The sequence below is a fragment of the Bison bison genome, unplaced genomic scaffold (assembly GCF_000754665.1).
Source record: "Bison bison bison isolate TAMUID 2011002044 unplaced genomic scaffold, Bison_UMD1.0 scf7180017864362, whole genome shotgun sequence".
In the NCBI taxonomy this organism is placed as follows: Eukaryota; Metazoa; Chordata; class Mammalia; order Artiodactyla; family Bovidae; genus Bison; species Bison bison.
The window spans coordinates 3,471,451-3,478,100 of NW_011494934.1; positions in this window are offsets into that span (position 1 = coordinate 3,471,451).

Genomic DNA, 6,650 nt, shown 5'->3' on the forward strand with positions numbered 1-6,650 from the left:
AGTGTCCCACAGGTTTTGGGTTGTTGTGTTTTCATTTTCATTCATTTCTATGCAATTTTTTATTTCTTTTTTGATTTATTCTGTGATTTGTTGGTTATTCAGCAGCGTGTTGTTCAGCCTCCATATGTTGGAATTTTTAATAGTTTTTCTCCTGTAATTGAGATCTAATCTTACTGCATTGTGGTCAGAAAAGATGCTTGGAATCATTTCAATTTTTTTTGAATTTGCCAAGGCTAGATTTATGGCCCAGGATGTGATCTATCCTGGAGAAGGTCCTGTGTGCACTTGAGAAAAAGGTGAAATTCATTGTTTGGGTGTGAAATGTCCATAGATATCAATTAGGTCTAACTTGTCTATTGTATCATTTAAAGTTTGTGTTTCCTTGTTGATCTTCTGTTTAGTTGATCTATCCATAGGTGTGAGTGGGGTATTAAAGTCTCCTACTATTATTGTGTTATTGTTAATTTCCCCTTTCATACTTGTTAGCATTTGTCTTACATATTGTGGTGCTTCTATGTTGGGTGCATATATATTTATAATTGCTATATATTCTTCTTGGATTGATCCTTTGATCATTATGTAGTGTCCTTCTTTGTCTCTTTACACAGCCTTGTTTTAAAGTCTATTTTATCTGATATGAGTATTGCTACTCCTGCTTTCTTTTGGTCTCTCTTTGCATGGAATATCTTTTTCCAGCCCTTCACTTTTAGTCTGTATGTGTCCCCTGTTTTGAGGTGGCTCTCTTGTAGACAGCATATATAGGGGTATTGTTTTTGTATCCATTCAGCCAGTCTTTGTCTTTTGGTTGGGGCATTCAACCCATTTACATTTAAGGTAATTATTGATAAGTATGATCCCATTGCCATTTACTTTATTGTTTTGGGTTCGAGTTTATACACTGTTTTTGTGTTTCCTGTCTAGAGAATATCCTTTAGCATTTGTTGGAGAGCTGATCTGGTGGTACTGAATTCTCTCAGCTTTTGCTTGTCTGTAAAGCTTTTGATTTCTCCTTCATATTTGAATGAGATCCTTGCTGGGTACAGTAATCTGGGCTGTAGGTTATTTTCTTTCATCACTTTAAGTATGTCTTGCCATTCCCTCCTGGTCTGAAGAGTTTCTATTGAAAGATCAGCTGTTATCCTTATGGGAATCCCCTTGTGTGTTATTTGTTGTTTTTCCCTTGCTGCTTTTAATGTTTGTTCTTTGTGTTTGATCTTTGTTAATTTGATTAATATGTGTCTTGGGGTGTTTTGCCTTGGGTTTATCCTATTTGGGACTCTCTGGGTTTCTTGGACTTGGGTGACTATTTCCTTCCCCATTTTAGGGAAGTTTTCAACTATTATCTCCTCAAGTATTTTCTCATGGCCTTTCTTTTTGTCTTCTTCCTCTGGGACTCCCATGATTCAAACGTTGGGGCATTTAATATTGTCCCGGAGGTCTCTGAGATTGTCCTCATTTCTTTTAATTCATTTTTCTTTTTTCCTCTCTGATTCATTTATTTCTACCATTCTATCTTCTAATTCACTAATCCTATCTTCTGCCTCCGTTATTCTACTATTTGTTGCCTCCAGAGTGTTTTTTATCTCATTTATTGCATTATTCATTATATATTGACTCTTTTTTATTTCTTCTAAGTCCTTGTTAAACCTTTCTTGCATCTTCTCAATCCTTGTCTCCAGGCTATTTATCTGTGATTCCATTTTGATTTCAAGATTTGGGGTCATTTTCACTATCATTATTTGGAATTCTTTATCAGGCAGATTCCCTATCTCTTCCTCTTTTGTTTGGTTTGATGGGCATTTATCCTGTTCCTTTACCTGCTGAGTATTCCTCTGTCTCTTCATCTTGTTTATATTGCTGAGTTTGGGGCGGCCTTTCTGTATTCTTGCAGTTGTGGAGTTCTTTATTTTGGGGTTTCCTCGCTGTGGGTGGGGTTGTATGGGTGGCTTGTCAAGGTTTCCTGGTTAGGGAAGCTTGTGTCGGTGTTCTGGTGGGTGGAGCTGGATTTCTTCTCTCTGGAGTGCAATGAAGTGTCCAGTAATGAGTTATGAGACGTCAGTGGGTTTGGAGTAACTTTGGGCAGCCTGTATATGGAAGCTCAGGGCTGTGTTCCTGTGTTGCTGGAGAATTTGCATGGTATGTCTTGCTCTGGAACTTGTTGGCCCTTGTGTGGTGCTTGGTTTCAGTGTAGGTATGGAGGTGTTTGATGAGCTCCTGGTGATTAATGTTCCCTGGAGTCAGGAGTTCTCTGGTGTTCTCAGGATTTGGACTTAAGCCTCCCACTTCTGGTTTTCAGTCTTATTTTTACAGTAGTCTCAAGACTTCTCCATCTATACAGCACCTTTGATAAAACATCTAGGTTAAAGAAGAAAAGTTTCTCCACAGTGAGGGACACCCAGAGAGGTTCACAGAGTTACATGGAGAAGAGAAGAGGGAGGAGGGAGTTAGAGGTGACCCGAATGAGATGAAGTGGAATGAAAAGAGGAGAGAGCAAGCTAGCCAGTAATCACTTTCTTATGTGTGCTCCACAGTCAGGACCGCTCAGAGATGTTCATGGAGTTATACAGAGAAGAGAAGAGGGAGGAAGGAGACAGATGTGGCCAGGAGGATAAAGGGGGGAATTAAAAGGAGAGAGACAGATCCAGCCAGTAAGCAGTTCCCTAAGTGTTCTCCACCGTCTGGAACATGCAAAGAGATTCACAGAGTTGGGTAGAGAAGAGAAGGCAGAGGGAAGAGATAAAGGTGACCTGGTTGAGAAAAAGGAGAGTCCAAAGAGGGAGAGAGCAGGCAAGCCATTAATCTTGCTCCCAAGTAAAAATGGGTACTGAAGACTGGGTTCTTAAAGGTACAAAATTGATAACAAATACCAAAAATCAAAGATTAAAAATCTAGAGTAGAGGTTGGATTTTCAAAAATACAATATTAAAAAAAAAAGTCACAAAAATTATAAATATATATAAATATATATATATATATATGAAGTTGCTTTAAAGAATAGGGTCTTTTTTTGGTAATAGTAATAGTAGGTTATAAAGTAATAGTAGGTTACAAAAATGAAAATTAAAGGAAAAATAGAGGACTTAAAAAAAATTTTTTAATAAAAAAATAAATAATGATCATAAAAATATATCTAGGACTTTCTCTGGTGTTGTTGTGGGCAGTGTGGGGTCAGTTCATTTTCGGATAGTTCCTTGGTCCGGCTTATATTTCTCAAGATCTATAGGCCCCTTCCTATGTAGTCAATACTAACTACAGGGTTTTAATCTATTGCACCTGTCACTTTCAAGGCAGTTCCCTCTGTTTTAGCTTTTTTTGTTTGCTGGTCTCTCAGTGTCTGATTTCTGCCCTGACACAAGGGGGCCGGTAGTGGACAATTTTTCAGGCTCACTTGTTCAGTCGCGCTGTGGAGAGGGAGGGGTGCTGCAAACAAATAACACTGGTGTGTGCTCGCAGTGTCTCAGCCACACTGGGCCTGCCCCCGCTCATGGCGCATGTGCCCTCCCTGCCCACACTGCTCAGGCTCTAGGTTGCTCTGCCGAGAACTGTCCGAGGCCAGCCCTGGGCTGCATGCACCTCCCACTTCTAAGCTACTCAGGTTCAGTCACTCAAGCAGTCCTCAGAGGCACAGACTCGGTTGGGCCTGCGTTTTGTGCCCAGTTCCGAGCATCTCAGGTGATGAGGTGTTTGGCAAGCGCAATCGCTGCGACTTATCACCTCCCCTGTCCCTGCCACTCGGTTTTCTGGGTGTACAACCTACACACCTTCTCAGGCGGATGTTGACTGTCCAGAACCCCAAGAAGTCTTAGTTAGCAAAGAAGCGTGCTTTCAGTGTGGTAGATAATGTCTCTCTAGGGCTGTGATTGTCCCCTTCTGGCTCTGGCTACCTGTCACCGGAGGGTCTGCCGCCAACTAGCTCTGTACAGTCCTTTGTTCTGTAGCAGGCCTGGTGGTGTCTTAAGTTAGGGCTTTTCACGTGGTATCTCTCCCACAGTCTGGTTTGCTAGCTCAAGTTAGTTCCCTCAGATTGCCCTTGGGACGTTCAGGCCCGGTCCTTACTCTAAGCAATGCAGCCCGTGCCTCCCTGCCCAGCCCCTGCTTGCTAGTGGCGGGTGCAGGCGTCTGCGCTACTTCTCCGCTGGGGGAGTTACCATTGGGCATGTAATCTGTGGGGTTTAATTATTTATTTCTTTTTCCTCCCAGTTATGTTGCCCTCTGTGGTTCCAAGGCTCACCACAGACTCGGCAGTGAGAGTGTTTCCTGGTGTTTGGAAACCTCTCTTTTTAATACTCCATTCCTGGGATGGAGCTCCATCCCTACCTCTTTTGTCTCTTTTTTTGTCTTTTATATTTTTTCCTACCTCCTTTCAAAGACAATGGGCTGCTTTTCTGGGTGCCTGATGTCCTCTGCCAGCATTCAGAAGTTGTTTTGTGGAATTTACTCAGCGTTTAAATGTTCTTTTGATGAATTTGTGGAGGAGAGAGTGGTCTCCCCATCCTATTCCTCCACCATATTAGGACTGCCCCCAAAAAAATACCCTTCAGTATATGCCCCGTGATAATGGTACTCCTTTAAGCATCTCTCCTTTCCAGTGAGCACAAAGTTAAACTTTCTAAGAAGAGGTGCTGGCAGGATTTGAAAGAACAGACTCCCGTGATGACTCTGTCTGGTACTTGGTGAGTCCGTCATGTGTGTATGAGAACATCTAGTGGAACTTTGTCCTTGAGAGTAGTCCCCTAATGGTGGTCCTTTGGTGAACTTGCAATTTGTGCTGATTGAACTCAGTCACTCAGTCGTGTCCAACACTTTACAACCATTTGGACGGTAGCCCACCAGGCTCTCTGTCCATGGGATTTCCCAGGCAAGAATACTGGATAGGGTTGCCCTTTCCTTCTCCAAGGGATCTTCTTGACCCAGGGATCAAAGCAGAGTCTCCTGTGTTTCCTGCACTTCAAGCATATTTTTTTTTTTTTTTTTACCTGCTGAGCCATTGGGGAAGCCCCAGCTTGCAGTTTGGTCTGACAATAACCAGTCAGTAGATCTCATCCCAGAAACCATCATCCCAAAGGGTTCTTATCCTGAATGTTGTCCAAACCGGCTCCATATTACACATTAACAGTCAAAGTCATATCAAGAGTTCTAGCACCACATTCCCAATGCAAGCTTTCTCACAGTCTGCCTCACTTAACTTCCCTACGTTCCCATTGAACCTCTGTATCCTCTGTAAGCCCTGTGCACCTTGTCTGTGGCTTGAAAAGTTTCTGACCACCCTGTTCCATGCCTGTGCTCCAGATCACTATCTGCTTAGCCAGTAACTATATATCAACCCCACACTAGCCAAGCCAGCAAACTTCTTTGCTCTCCAGTGAGTAGAAGCACACCTTCTCCCACAAGCTCTGAAAATCTACCAAGGATATTCTTCCTCATTCCCAAGATACTATATTGAGTTTTCTTATCTCTTAAGTTTACTTTTACCATGCTTAAATGGTTATTTATACTAAACTTATCCTGTTTAATCTACTCTAGGGTTTCTGTTTTCTGAGTGAATCTAGACTTATCCATCAGAATATACAGCACCTATTTGTATATCCATGTTAGAAATAAAAATAAAATCATATGTCAAATTCAGAACTTTCCAAATAGGCTTCACTGGGTCTCTTCTGACTCTTCAAGATTCTAATACTGAAAGGTGTGTCTATTTCTCTTCCCATGAAAAAAATCATCTGATATAAAATTTACATGACAGAGAAATTTGCCAGTGTCTTACTTACTACGAAAAATAATGACCTATGAAATTTTGCATATGGTCACAGTATTAGATTTGTTTTTCTACCATAAACAACTAGAAAATTGGATAAATTATATGAAAAGCCTTTTTCAAGCTTTGGACAGCATGCAACACCAGAGTTTCATGTGTAAGACAAGGACAACAAATGATATAGGTCCTATAACTCTGATTTTACACTTTGAAGCAATTTCAGACCTCAGTATAGGGAGAGGTAACTCAGGCAGAAGGTGTCTCCTCACTGACTTGAGGACACAGAAATCAAGCACAGGAAGACCAAGATGCCAAAATGTATGAGTCATTATATATGGGATGTATACTGTGAGAAAGCTCCAGAAATCTGCCTATGGATCACAGTGAGTCTACTGTACATTCCAGTTGCACATATATTGAATAAAACTCCACAAGGACAGGCAAAGAGTAATGGATGCCTATGAATTTAGCAGGTCCTAAAACTTATGCAGAGCTAGTATGCATCGAATTTACAGTGAGTCAGAGTGAAGATATGTAGTAAAATACTTACATCATTCAATTAAGATAGGTGAATCACAACGTAGTAGAATGGATAACTTACTCAAAGCAAGATTTCATAGACTTCCTCTATCAAATCTTAAATATAAGCTTTGATGGAATCAAGATGATCTGCAAAAAGCTAACAACCTGCCAAAATAAACTCTGATATTGCTTAGAAGAACATAAAAAAATCAATGCATCCATAAAACTAATAATACCAATGTTCCATATCTAATAAAATTATTAAACATGAACAAAAGGGAGGTGAATATTATCATTAGTTTTAAAAGAATCAGTTCTATTAAGAAACAGACCTAAAAGTAAAGAGAAAACATCAGATAAAAACTATAAAACA